Source organism: Pteropus vampyrus, unplaced genomic scaffold (assembly GCF_000151845.1).
Source record: "Pteropus vampyrus isolate Shadow unplaced genomic scaffold, Pvam_2.0 Scaffold43, whole genome shotgun sequence".
Classification (NCBI taxonomy): Eukaryota; Metazoa; Chordata; class Mammalia; order Chiroptera; family Pteropodidae; genus Pteropus; species Pteropus vampyrus.
In genome coordinates, this window is record NW_011888824.1 from 312,301 (window position 1) to 327,898 (window position 15,598).

The window sequence follows — 15,598 nt, forward strand, 5'->3', positions numbered from 1 at the left end:
TCTTCAGAATAATGATACTCCTTTCCTCTAGGTGTAAGGAGCACGCTACTTATGTGAGGCTTTTATGTCCTGTTTCAGGGAAGAAGGTCAAGGAGAAGATCAGAGTGACCTTCCTGCTCTTGCCATTTTCTCAAACTCTTTTAGCTTAAAATACTCAATATGCCAAATGCCATATTTTGGGGTAGTGCGTCTTGAATGCCATACATTATTCTGAATCTTAGTATAAAATTAATCTTATTATTATTATATTATTCTCTTGTAGTCCTTATTACTTTGTTTCCAGGAATTTCAAATTTTCCTCTACCTAGATGTAAAAGTTCATAGTATTCTGATATTATCTTTTAAATCTCTGCTCTAGCTTATATTTTCCCTTCTATTACTAATTTTATTTATTTGGCTTGATCTCCTATTTATTTATTTATTTCTTAAACAATTCACCAGTACTTTGCTTATTTTGTACATTTTTTAAAAAATTTCTTTCCTTTTATGCATCTTTGGTTTTCCTTTGGGAGTAATTTCCTTTTATGCTGAAGAACATACCTTAGAAGTTTACTGAAATTCTGATGATGATGAAAACTCTCAGTTCTTACTTATATAAACATATTTTTATCTTGCCTTTATTATTGAAAAAGAGTTTGGCTGGTTACAAAATTCTAGGTTGACAATTTCATCATTTCACTGTGTCCCAACTTATATTGTTGCTATTTAGACACGAACCATTCAATTTTTTTGTTGTTTTTGAGATTTATTCTCTAAAACAACTTTTATGAGCTTCTCTTTGTCTCTGGGGTTCTAAAGCTTTAGTGGAAGGTGCATAGTTATTGCTTCCTTTTTATTTATCCCATTTGGTATACACTGTGCTTCCTCTGTCTCATTCTTACCTTTCAACATTTCTGGAAAATTCTTTGTCATTATCTTTTCAAAAGCTGGCTCTCCTACATAATCTCTATTCTCTTTGAAACTTTGATAAGGTCAAGCTTCTCTTATTCTATTTTCCCTATCTTTGAATCTCTCTTTAGTAATTTTAATTTTTTGTCTTTGTACTGTATTTTCAATATATTTTAATAAAGATACTTTCAGTTTACTTATTGACTCTTCATCTGCGTTAATTTGATCACCTCCTAAAATTTTAATTTATAGATTATATTTTCATTCTTAAGGTTGTATTTCGTGGAAATCTGCCTGCTAATTTAAAAAACATTTTACCTTTCATTTTAAAAATATTGTATACATATGTCTTACTTCTGATAATTCCAATATCTGCAGTCTTTGAGATTTATATCTATTATTCGCTGATTCTGTTGACTCTCACCAGTGACAGTTGGTTTCCTTTTGCTGTAATCTTTGATCAGAGATCATATTTTGACTGATATAAATAAATAAAAATCTTGAGGATTAACACAACAGTGAGGTCCTGTTTCTACCCTATTGGCTGAGTAGAAATTTGTGAATGATAATACTCATTGCTAACACAGACGTTTTTACGAGGGAAAAATTTGAATAGTTATTGCTCGTAAGAGTTGCCTATGTTAAATCACAAGGAGTCTTATAGACAAGATATGTAGTAATAGAAAGCTTAACAAATGTTCTTAGTGCATTTTTGATGCCACTAAATAATTTTACGCCCCTGCCACAGCAGTTATAGAAAAAAATTGTGAAGTCTTCAAGTGAGTTAATTATCACAAGACTGGCATATAACCTTAATCTCAAACAAAAAACATAATTAAAAATAAGTGAATGCAGTACTTTATAAGAAACATTAACAAAAGTACTTTCTTATTAAAAAAAAAAATTAACTGGGAATTACAAGTGAAAAGTCCTTAGACCAGAAATCAAATTTCACGATGAAAAGATATAGGCTAAGTGTAGACATATCTCAAATTTTATGGAAACAAATATGCAACTATTTCCTAGCCACGCTTTATCCGTTTGATGAGATATAACAGTTATATGAAAGCTTTCTCTTTTCAAACACTTATATCAACATGAGCTTTGGATAGACCAAAATCCTTAGTAGTTCTTTTCGTTGTTATAATTTAGTACTTGCTCAAAACCTGCTGAAATTGAATGCAATGCCTTGCTTACTGGCATGGAGCGCCTCTCTCCCTTAATGCCCTTTGATTTACTCTCTTTCCCTCTACCCTGACGTTGGCTGCTTTACGGACAGAACTCCCTGTCCTCAAAAGAGACCAAAGGTCATGCACACCAGTCTCATTATGCTGGGTAACTCTGTTGGATACAGCAGCCCAGGTCACTGTCTTACCTACTCCTGTTGGGGGTTGGGGGGAAGCGAGCACCCAGATTCAGTGAATGGAATTTGGACAGGGTTCACAGTGGCAAAAGTGTGACCTTGTAGGTTGAGGGATTTGGGGAAATTCAATGTACTGCTGTTGCTTTTTCTACATCTATATGTATTTCTTCATCTCAAATGTGCCAAGAGGATTCTCCCAACTCTGTAAAAGAGCTGCATGCAGAGAAATGTTAATGAGACACACCATCCTAGTGACACATTTGAGCTCAAGTTTCATTGAAAATTTTAGTAAGTTGAGGTCTCTAACAATGGGAAGCAGCCTCCTAGACCCTGAAGGACCCTTTAAGGTTTCAGACTCATTGCTATTTTGAAACCAGTTAAAAGCTTGCTATTGGGCTCTTGGCCAAGTTAAACACCTGACCCACAGAAGTTTTGTGACTCCATTTTTGGGGTGGGTCAATTGAGACTCAATGACTACCATGGTGGTAAAGCCCCAATAAGCCTCATTTATCAGGTGAAAATGACATATTCAAGAGCATAGTCAGCCTGGCCCCAGCAGCATCTCAGCTTGATATGAAACATGGCAGCTGTGGGAAATTTCATCTCCCATTCTGTATCCTGAAGTGACACCGTAGGTTCAATGGGGCCCTCAATTCACAGAGGTTCTCCTATCTGCTTGTTCTGGTTCACTGACAGTGAACATCCATGTATATTGTGTTTTGACCTAAGTATTTCAACTACTAGTAATTTAGAGGACAAGCATATTGTGTATGTAAAGTCATATTTGGAAAAACTGTTTGTTGCAACATTATTTTGGAAAGCAAATGACAAGGAACCACTAAGAATTTCTCATTTAGGAAACTGGACAGAGAAATTAATTGTTTCACACAAGTAATGGCAAATTATCTCAAAACATGACAAATAATATTAAAAAGTTTTGTTTTTATGGATGGTGAGTATTTCCTCAGTGTTATATAAAGTGTGAATAAAAGCATGTTTTGGTACCTTTTGCACTTATTGACCTGTTACATACAATTTAACAAATAAAGATGTGCTTGCTTAGCAAAGGCAACTTTAAGGCAAGACCCTTAGTCTCCTCCCTCAAACCCCTAACCCTCTGGTCTCACAAAAATATCACTCCTATGTTCTCCATACAAATTCTGGTTCAAGATTTATTATTATGTGAAAGTGAAAAGAGCTGAAAAATGTGAAATTTATCATTTTCATGTAAAAATAACATATATAAAGAAATTTGCATGGACTACCTCTGAAAGAAAACACAAGACCCAGTAATAGGGTTGCCTCTGAGAAGAGGACAGGGGAACCCTGAAAGTCTTTGGTGAAAATAAGACTTATTTTCATTGCTATATATAAATAATCATACTTAGGTTAAGAAGTATTACCTCGTCTACGGCCATGCTACCCTGAACAAGCCCGATCCCGTCTGATCTCAGAACCTAAGCAGGGTTGGGCCTGGTTAGTACTTGGATGGGAGACCACCTAGGAAGATCAGGTGTCTTAGGTTGTAAAAAATGAAAAAAATAAGGGATTGTAAGCTGTCAAGGTCCTTGTAATCTGTGAGGTCAACCAAAGTTTGCCTTGCCTAAAAGAAAAAGTATTATCTCTGGGTGCTGAAAATCCAAAAGACTATTTATTTACTGCCTGTTACTTATTTTGAATTATTGCTACAAGAACTTGAATTTATTCCAAGACAAAAATTGAAAATATTTTGAAAAGCATTATCTAGCAAGAATATGAGAGAAGAAATCTATATATTGGTAGTACAATCCTGAATATAAACCTGGATGCTGACATTAGAATAGGGAAGACATAAAAATGACACACAACTAGAAAGACAAATGACTGGCAAAGAAAATAAATCTAGATATAAAATTATCTATCAGAAAATTTCTCAGAATATACAACCAAATGGAAATTCAAAGACCAACACAATAATATCTTACTTTTATAATTTATTTTTTATGTCCTTTTAGATACAAGGATATGACCAAATCAAAGAAACAAACAGTATTGTAACAAGAAATTCTCAGTTCCATTCATTAAGTTTCAATAGCTGGATTTCTCCCAGAATCCTCTCTGGACTAGTCTCTGTCATTACCATACCATACAGACAGACAGATCTCTCTGGGGCTTTTGGCAGAGATTCTTTTATTCCCACGCACAGCACTTTGAAGGATTTGAGATGGAGAACACTGTGCAGTTGCCTTTGCACGTCTTCCAGACAGTGGAGAATGTGTTTGGGAGCAGCAGCTTGAAGTTCATCTTCTGGGGCCTGTGAAAATATCCGGGGTCTTTGTAGATTGGTGAACTGAAAGAAAAATAAAAATACTTTCAATCACTGGATTGGTATTATATACTACCAGTACTCTTCTAATGTTAATAGTAACCCATACAAACCAGTTTATAAAACTCCAAGCATGTAGGTAGACCATCTTTTAAGAAAACAGTACCTCTTAAAACAATTATTTTATTTCATCCTTCAGTTGTTGCTAATGGCAACAGAAAGAATGCAGTGAAGTGTCATAATAATCCTCCATTAAATCCCTAGTGTTTAAATTTTAATGCTATAATTCAAGAGCTGACAAAAGCCCATTGAGTGCATCTATGGGGTGGAAAACAGGCGGGCCCATTTTCTCAGGGGTGATGCTATAGCAACATGGAATGAATTTAGGGTCAGGGAACAAGCAGTCTTCATGCTTTGTTTGCATTTCCTGGCTAAAAGTGGAATCCAACATTATAAATTTTACCCAACTAAGTAGATATTTTGAGCAGCAGGAGGATAGCTCCTTTTGTCTTGCTATTTACGTTGAAGACAGAGAAGGTAGCAAAACCAGAATTGGAAGAAAGACGTGACAACAAATATATTATGACTCTCAAAGTGACCACTTTAGAAATCCCTAGAGCCCTCCTATGCTTGACACCCAGCCCCTCTCTCCTGAACAAATGATGCTTGAGAACATGCAAAACTATTACAATTCCCAAAATACCTTTTAAAAAGGAGACAAAGAAATCTGATCCATAGTCCCTGAATGTGATCCCTTTACAGTCATGCAAGACATGGCAAAGTAGGGCGTTGTTGATTACGTCTAGCTCTTTATAATGATACTTTTGTTTTAGCGGATGGATTTTTTTCTACTAGAATAAGCAAATACACCTGAAACACAATTGCCCATTGTGCAGCAAAAGGCAAAAACAAACAAAAAAACTTCTATCTAATTCCCAGAAGTTTATGCTGCCAACTTTTCTTTCCTTAGGCATCTGTGTTTTCACTTTTGATTTTAGCGTTGAACCTCAGCATAATTTAGTCAGTGTCCAATACGTAAAATACACCTTATCCAATAAGGTGTATTTAGTTACGAACTTTATTTCTATGCCTCACAATGTAAAAAATGAAGAATGTTAGCTTTTCAAGTTCTAAGCCATAGACAAACACATTTGTAAACCATGTAGCTCAAAGCCATTCCTGCTTTTCATCTTTTTCCAGGCCCTTACTGTCTCATCTCAACAATTAAAAATCCTTACCCCTGGCAACCTCTCATGATCTCTAGTACCTGCCTCTTGCAAATCATCCTAAATACAATGACAATATTAATCATCTTCTTAAAACAATAACAAAATTTCTCCCCTATAAAATTAAATTCATACTCCTACAGTTTAACTCTGCTATTATAAGTAAGCCAAACTGTGTTAACTTGTTCCATTCATTTATCTTGCTTATACTTGCCTCATAGTATATTTAGTTACTGGACCTTGCCTAGAAGTTTTCCTATCATTACTCTGTTCATTCTTCAAGCTCAGTTTAAATGTCACCTTTTCTAGGAAGTCTTCCAGAATCACTTGATCTAGAGAAGATTCTCTCTCTCTGTCTTTCTCTCTCTCTTTCTTTCTATTCCTAAGCTCACAAGGCATGTATAGAACTTATTTCTTTTAATAAACTATTTTCCCCTGAAGACAGGGACTATATTTTTAATTATTTTTCTTTCACTCATTTCACACTTGGAAAGAAATGGTTTTTGAAGAAAATATTCTCTAAGCCGCATTGTTTACTTGGTTTTGCTTAATAGGTACACCAAGTATAATATTATCTACAAAAAAAGCTAAGGAATAAAAAAATATTAATAAGTATTATGATCAGGAGTAAATACTTTAAGTGCAAGAATAATTTAGCATAAAAAGAAAAATAAAAGATAAGTTTGGTTATTCTATGTGAATAAACGACCCCAATATCTAAGTAGTTTACCATTATAATAATTAAATTTTTCTCATTACCCATCCAATGAACACTGGCAAAGAGATTCTGCTCATTATAGTCACTAAGGGATCCAGGCTGAGGAAAGCACCTTCTCTACACATGTTTATAAAATCACTGAGGCAGAGAAAGGGAACCTGGCGAAGTACACCACGCTGGCTTTGAGAATTTTTGTCCAGAAGTGATACACATCTGCATAAATAAAGCAAGTTACATGGCCAGCCTGACTTCCAGAGAATGAATAAGTGCAATCTTACATGTTTTTGGAAATGGAGACATTTTGAAATGTTTAGAGAATACCACTAGTGACTACTGCCCCATATTTTTTCCAAGAGTTGGAGAAAAACAAAAGCAATACATTTAAAAAAAATTACTTAAAAACAGAAAAATACTTAAAATTAGGAAGCTCCCTAAGGTTGATTGAAGATCTTTCAGTAAGGTTAGTAAACAGCTTCCCTCTGGTGAAATTTTAGATATTTTCCCCTTAAGATTAAAGACAAAAATGTTTATTATCATCGCTATTGATCAATGTACACTGCGAGTCATGGCCAAGACTATGAGATGCAAAAAAGAAAATGAAATATAAAGTTGGAAGAGAAAAAGCTGCCATTTCAAAAGGTACAATATGAAGTGTTGAAACTGCTTACCTTTTGGTCTTTCTATCAGAATTATTAATAATTATGAGCAAATTTACCATAAATATTACTTTAAAAATGAAAAGCAGAACATTAGTGAAATGTAGAATAACAGGAAATGAACTAATATTTGTGTAATTGGAGTCTTAGAAAGACAAGAGAGCATAAAGTAGAAAAATTATTTGAAGAAACATGGGTTGGAAATTTTCAAAACATTATAAAAAAAATCCATCCATAAATTCAAGAATTTAAGCAAATACCAAGCAGAGTTATTATATTATATTAAAATGCTGAAAGACAAACTTAAATAGAACATAAGGGAGCAAGAGGACATTAAATACACATTAAATACAGGAGTCAGCAATAAGAAGGCTGCCCTCTAATCAGAAACTGAAAATCAGAAGACAATGGAACAATATTTTTAAACTTATTAAAGAAAAATATAAAATCTGTCAAGCTAGTAAAGGATTCATCAGCAGATATGGACAAGAAATGCTAGAGGAAGTTCTTTTGGCTAAAGTTAAATCATATCAGATGAAAATCTGATTATACAACAACAACAAAGAAGATGAAATACAGTGATAAATTTTATGAAAATAAATTATACAAATTAGAAGGGATAAACTCCTTTGGAGAAAAACAAATCAAACTGACAAAAATGAAAGAAAAAATTGAATAGTCCTATTAAGTAAATAGAATTCGCAATTAAAAAGGTAGTCAAAATACAAACTTTCGTTTGTAAAATAAGTCATGGGGATGTACTGTACATGTATTACTGTTGTAAGTCATGTTCTCCAGAAAGTTAACTTCAAGTTGGAGCTTTGTATACAGAAAGTTTTGGGGGAATTGCTATCAAAACCAACACCTGCGTGGGATGGGAAGGAAGCAGAATTAGGCTAAGGGAGAAGTAACGAGAACTAAGGCAAGCCCAAGGGGAGCCCTAAAACTGGAATGGCCCTTTAAATATATACTGAGCTGGGGAAAGGGGACCAGGCCTTTGCACCCCACATCAACCAGTCTTGGGATGCATCTTGCCCTCTGGAGGAGAAGTAATCTGACTAATGTGGTTCTCTTCAGGGGATAGCAAACCCTAGAGAAGACTGACAGTTGAGAGCTCTCAGCCAGCAACACATGCAGCAGTTAAGAGAATTAGTCCTTCCTTCCTTCCTGGAAGGGGAGTCTGGGCAGTGTAGCAGCACATCCAGTATTGCCCACTCTTGCATGGCTTGGATCCCCTCGCTTCATCTAAGCCCTGAAAGTCATTTCTGCAGGACTCTGGTGGGTCTCTTTTTGGGTAAACTTGTTAGAGAAAAGTTAATGGGAAAAATTATAACTTTCACTGATGCAGGTGGGCTTGAAGCTCTAATTGTGGTGTCAGCATCTCTTTCCTCCACAGTCTATCCTAGATTCTCTTCTCCCACAACTAGTCCTGTACTGGTCTTGGTAGCTTAGCTGGTGGGATGACCCAAAGTCATTTCTCTGATTGTTTAAACCGCATCAAGCTCTACTCAGACTGTGTCTACTATACTTGTCCATTTACCATCAAAATTGGGCAAAGAGGTACTAAGAGATAACCAAGTACCAAACACATTCCTCCCTGTACCCAATGTATCATAATAGCCTTACTTCTGATGATCAGATCAACTGCCTCTATTGCTGTGGTGCTCCACTATCCTTGCCTGTTGGTCCCTTGGCATGAGAAGTATGAAGTGCACAGGCATAAATCATAGCATATATTTTGCTGGTGGGTGTTTCCTACATTAGGAACCAAGACCACTAAATACACAGAGATCAGAATTTTAGAAAAAGAAAACATAAACTCCCTATGGGTCATTTTACTTTCATCTCTTGGTTCTTGGCATCGTGAATCCTAACTTATGGGGCACAGTGCCATATAATGGTCATTTATTTGGGTATATACTGCTTACTGGATCCCCTATCCTTGAACGGTATCATTTTTGAGCTTATGCTCATCTGCGTCATCTATAAGCTATTCTATTGCTCTTCAATGCCAGCTGCTTTTGTATCAGTGGATCTCACTATCGTGAGCCCACTGTTGCACTTCTTTTGCTATAAAGAGACTTTTTTAGTCTAGGGTTTCTGAAGTATATTGACATTTGAGGCAAGATAATTCTTCGTTGTGGGGAGCTGTGTTAAGTACATTGTTGGATTTTTAACAGCAGCCCTGAACTCTAGCCACTAGATGTCAGTAGCATCCTCCTAGTTGGACAACCAAATTTGTCTCCAGACATTGCCATATGTCCCCTGGAGGGGAAATTGCCCCTGGTTAAGAACTATGCCCTTACTCTGATGTTATGTGAGATCTTATGGGGTTAGATTAAACTTTCTGCAATCCCATGGCTAATGGTGCTGTCTGAGGTGCTTCTGACGAGAAAGGCAAATCCAGACCTAGAATAGGTATAGATTCGAAAACTGTTAATCCAAAATGAATTGCTGCCTCTTCCAGGGTGCAAGGAGTCTAATACATTCTACTTGCCACCAGGTGGCTGGCTGGCTTCTTGAAGGGATAGGGCTATATTTGAAGATTAGCATTGACTTCTCTTGCCAACTGTTGGTCATTCAGCAGTAGCATAAGTTACACCAGCCCTAGTAAATGGGAGCTTATGTGGTTGGGTCTATGCATAGCCTCCATCCCTGACACCAGGGTTACTCTGTTCATTGTGCCCAGTATTCAAGCCCTGGGGTCTTTGATGACAGAGAGACGGCTGGTGCACCAGCTGACATTTTGTCTACTATAACTTGCTGGTTTAATGCCTATTGCAGGGCAGATGCTCTCTGGTGGCTATTAATATGCAATACAAAGATTTTCACACTTTGCGCTCACTCTCCTTAGTCCAAGCACATAACATGACCATAGACCTTCTTGTTCCTGATCTTCTCATTTTCTCTTTCCTAGCTATTAGCCACCCATGAATTTGCATAGACTTAAATCTTGAGCCATTCTCTTTCAACAAAAGAGGATGGTCAGTTATGCCACCTGGAGCTCTGCTTATTGGAAAGATTTTCCCCCACCACTGTGTTTCAAGGCCGCTATGGAGAGCAGATGTAGTGAAGCCCCAATCCATTTTCAGCTTGCACACATATACTGAGCTGATGGTTCATAAATCAGCTTTGTTCTTTTCCTCCTCTGACAGCTCTTATAAGGCATCCGCTATACAGCATAAGTAAAAGTTGTTAAGAGGTCTTGCTTGGTACCACCAAACAAGAAATGGAAGTTTGGGCCTCAAGATTGTGCTGCTTACTTGGGCCTTTTGGTGCTGCTTGTGCCTGATCCTGGATACACCATTTTCATCTTAAGACTTGGTGGGTCTGGTAGAGTGTATAATTTGACCTCTTTGGTTCCTATTTCCTCTTTTCTAAAATGAGAAGTTAAATAAAATAAACCATAACTTCTCTTCTAATTCTAGAATTATAAGAAGAAGCATAATTTTGTATTTTGAATGATGATAGAATGTTGGCAGCTGTAACGACTATGGATCCATTACATAGTCTTATCTATGAAAACCACAAATGCCACTTTTTATGACCATCCTGACCAATTACATCATCATTACTATGAGAAAACCAGTGTTGCTAAAGCCAATAAAAATCTCCTGTGCCTACAATGGCAACATTGTTTTAAGCGTTCGACACTCAGTTTCTTGTGCCAACTTGCACAAGCATCTACGCACTGAATTTATATTAAATGGTATATTTAGAATTATGGAATACAAGATTTCCATTGAAGAAACCTTAAAAATGAACTACCCAAGCTCACTAGCCACATCTAGCCTAATCTGTCAGAGGAAAAAGTCAGGTGCATTGGCCCTGCTTGGACCCTGGTGGTCTTGAATACTTCGGTGCACTTCAGTCAGGTCTGTAAGGAAAGAGAAGACTCAAGAATGGATTCCCTAACCAATCAGTGAGAGCCAATAAGCTAAGTCAGAGGTATTTTGAGTTGGGGGACTGTAAGGCGTGAGGATTTCTGCTTAATTTATTTGCAATGGGAAAACTAGTTTAAAATTAATTAAATGTACTATAAGAAAATATTGTAATTAAGCAGATTGTATTAGAGTTCTCTGGAGAAATAGAACCAATAGGATGTATATATATATACAGAAAGATATTTATTTTTTTAAAATGGATCATGTGATTATAGAGGCTGCCAAGTCCAAAATATGCAGTGTGGGCCGGCAGGCTCTAGATCCACAGCCCATGTTGCAGTTGCAGTCCAAGGGCCATCCGCTGCAGAATTCCCTCTTGCTTGGGGGAGCTCTCTTTTTTTATAGTCAAGCCTTCTGCTGATGGGATGAGGCCCATCCACATTATGAAGGGCAATCTGCTTTACTCAAGTCCACTGATTTAAATGTTAATCTCATCTAAAAACACCCTCATGGAAACATGGAGAATAATGTTTGACCATATACTTGGGCACTGTGGCCCAGCCAAGTTGACACATAAAATTAATCATCATACAGATTATAAAATAAATTAGCTTTAGAAGTGTTTTCAAAACAAATTTTTTTCAAGCCACATTATAATTAGATATTGCAGTGTGTATCATTTAGGCAATTTTTGGAAGGTTGGCTAAAATTTTGAAAGCCTCAAGTGACAGCAAATTAATGAAGGACTGCAAAAGCACAGTGATAGTTACTTCATTTCCTGATTTTAAAAGATATAACTCCTATTGCTAAAAATTGGTCTGTGAATACATTTTTTTAATATTTGAACTTGTGCAATAAAGTTTGCTCGCCACTAACTCAGTATATTTCCTCACTTTTTTTTAAGGTGAGAAAACTGAAAAATCTATGATATGGTGAAGATTTTAATGTTAATCTTTGTAACACTGATTTTTTTTCTCTAAAGGTTTATTTAAATAAGGTGAAAAATGAACATATTGTTATTATTTAATTTATTTATTTAACCTAAGTATAATGGGACCTTTTAATACCATTGCTAATACAAGATGTGCATTATATAGGGAAACTGTTCAACGTCCAGGCAATGCCAATACATGCATTACTCATATTCACCTCTTTCTGGTAACTTTTTGTAAGACATTTAGAACATGATTAAGGTTTAGCTCTCATTTTACTTGTTTTTGATATCTGATTAAAGAAAAAAACACAAGTGACAATATACACTTAAATACACTCTTAAAACTACTTAAAACTTCTTGAATGGTATCTAAGTTTTACCTACACATAATTGTCCTCAAAATTGTGCTGCTAACAAATATTAGTAATTGGAAAATTATTGTAAAAATGATTTCAGCATGCTTATTTTCTACAAAAATATGTAATTCTCTGCACAATGTTCAAAGTACTAGTTCTAGTTCAGCAAACATGATTTACCTACCATATATGTCTTTTCATTAACATTAAAAAATTATAGATAGAAGTAGTACATGTTTGTTGAAACAATATTCAAATAGTAGAGGAGCATATGAAATAAAAAGAGATAACAGCAATTCCCTCGCCCTTAAAATCAGGAATTCATATTGATCTGCCTCTTCTTTCATACTTCCTTATATGCACTGTAAGCACTTTATAACTATATATTATTTTCTGATAAAACACTAGAACCGTACTATACATACTATTTTGTAACCTGTTTTTTTCCTGGTCAAAAAAAGATGATGAATATTCATCCATGTCTATACATTCAGACAATAATTTATTCTTTATAATAACTGTATAATATGCTATAGTGTGAATATAATATAATTTGTCTAATCATTCCACCATTGATTATTTCTAGGTATTCATTACCATAAATGGTGCTACAATAAACATACTTGTCTATCCTTGCACACTTACATGATTGTTTCTTTAGACAGGATTTCTACGAAAGCCACAAATGAGCCAAAGGATATGAAAATTTTACATTTTGTTATTTACTACTTAATTTCTCACCAAATAATCTGTAGTAATACTCCCACCTACTGTGTATGAGAGTGCCTCTTTCCCGACTAGTGTTGAAAAGTATACATCTTTTAATGTGGTTAGAATAAAGAAAATATTGTTCCCAATTGAAACATTTTTAATGTTATATGACACCACAATACAATAGTAATTATTTTTAAAAATCCAAATTTTAAATAATTAATTACAATAATTCTCTTTTTATCATCCATGTTATTTTATTTCCATGTAGGATCAGTATGTACTCATCCTATTTTATCATATATAATATGAGCCTGTAAAACTCATACTTCCTAATAATCTGAATCTATATTGCCTGTCTTTAAAATTGTCTTTTTGTAATTTCACTCCAGCATTAAATTTAATGGCTGATTCCATACAACGGTCAATTAATGAATCAAAAATCTCCCAATGCCAAGATAATAGTAGGCTTATCGTGGTAATCGCAGACTCCACTAGAATTTTTTTTTTTTAATAAAAAGCTTACCATATTACAGGTAGCTTCTGTAAGAAACTACTAGATACTATTCATTAGATTCTTGTCACATTAGAAGTTCATTTAATAGAAACATAGCAACACTGCAAATGTTTTCAAATATAGTCAAAATATAACATTTACTATCAAGTGACATAATAAACATGCTTTGTGAAAAAAGTATACTACAATAATTTATATAATCATAAATTATTCTGATTATATAATGATTGAATACAAATCCAGAAACCATCACTGCATCATCTCAGACTGCTAATGACTTTTACAAATGGCATTGAAAGAATTTCTCTAATATAGGATGGGAGAAGTAACCGACAGCAAGAAATTACATGACCTTAAATGGAAATTATCTTAACCCTAAACATCTCCAGGTAACATAATTTTCACTCTGAAACTTGAAAATAAATAATTTTTTGATGCTGTAAACCCTGATATTGATGACTTTTGCTAGACATTTAAAGAAAATTAACCTTTAATTTTTGGATACACATTCACAGGCAGTCATGAGGTCCTATGTACTCTTAACCCAGTTTCTCTCCAATGGTAACATCTTGCGAAACTTTAGTACAGTATCACAACCAGAATATTGATAGGGACACATTAAAGATGCAGCACACCTCCATCACTGCAAAGATCTCTCATAGCCCTTTTATAGCCACCCACTTCCCTCCTGTCCTATTTCTCCTTCCATCAATTCTTAACCCCTGACAAGTACTAATCTGTTCTCCATTTTTAGTTTTGTCATTTTGAGAATGTTATAAAAATGGAACCATATAGTATGTAATTTGGGGGGATTGGCATTTTTAATGCAACATAATTCTTTGGAGGTTCATTCAAATTGTTGTGTGTATCCATAGTTCATTTCTCATTATCACACGGTTGTATCATACAAATATATCGGTATATTTAACCATTTATCCATTAAAGAGCATCTGGGTTCCCTTCCTGTTCTGGGAGATTTGTGTTTTACATTTAGGTTTATGATCTATTTTGAGTTAATTTTTATGAAGAGTGGTAAGGTCTATGTCTAGATTCATTTTTTGCATGTGGATATGTAGCCGTTCCAGCACATTTGTTGAAAACACCATAAATGCTCCATTGTATTGCCTTTATTCTTTTGTCAAAGATCAGTTGACTTATTTATGTGGGTCTACTTCCAGGCCCTCTATTCTCTTCAATTGATCTACTTGTCTATTCTTTTGTTAATGCCACACTGTCTTGATTACTGTATCTTTACAGTAAACCTTGAAGTTGAGTAGTATCAATCCTCTGACTTGTTCTTCTCTTTCAGTACTGTGTTGGCTTTTCTGCTTTTTTTTTTTTCTTTTTTTGCCTTTCCATATGAACTTTAGATTCACTTTGTTGATATCCACAAAATAACTTGCAGAGATTTTAATTAGGATTGCACTGAATGTATAGATCAAGTTGGGAAAAACTGACATCTTGACAATATTGAGTCTTCTTGTCTGTGAACATGGACTATCTCTCCATTTATTTAGTTCTTTTTAAAAATTTCTTTCATCAGAGCTTTGTCATTTTCCTCACATAGCTCTTGTACATAATTTGTTAAATTATTACCTAAGTATTTTACTTTTGGGGGTATTATGATCTGTATGGATCTTATTTCCTTTTCTTGCCATATTGCATTGACTAGAACTTCCAACGCTATTTGAATAGAGCAGTGAGACTGGAAATCCTTGGCTTGTTCCTGATCTTAAGTGGAAGTATTCAGTCTTTCATTTAAATATTATTTATTTCATTAAATATTAAATATATCTTTGCTGTAAGGTTTTTTTTGGTTTTGTTTTTTTTAGATGCTCTTTAACAAGCTGAGGAGACTCCTCAGTTCCTAATTTTCTGAAAATTTTTATCACAAATGGCTACTGAATTTTTGTTAAATGCATTTTCTGTATCAATCAATACCATCGTGTGATTGATTTAGCCTGTTAATATGACAAGTTACATTACTGATTCTTAAATAGTAAACTGACCTTACATCCCTGAAATAAACCCTGCTTTGTC

The 15,598-nt window shown here is 34.9% G+C and overlaps 1 pseudogene; it reads left to right on the forward strand.

Annotated features, from left to right (window-relative positions):
* Window positions 1–3,657: 3,657 nt before the first annotated feature.
* Window positions 3,658–3,776, forward strand: LOC111738796 (annotated as a pseudogene).
* Window positions 3,777–15,598: the final 11,822 nt, after the last annotated feature.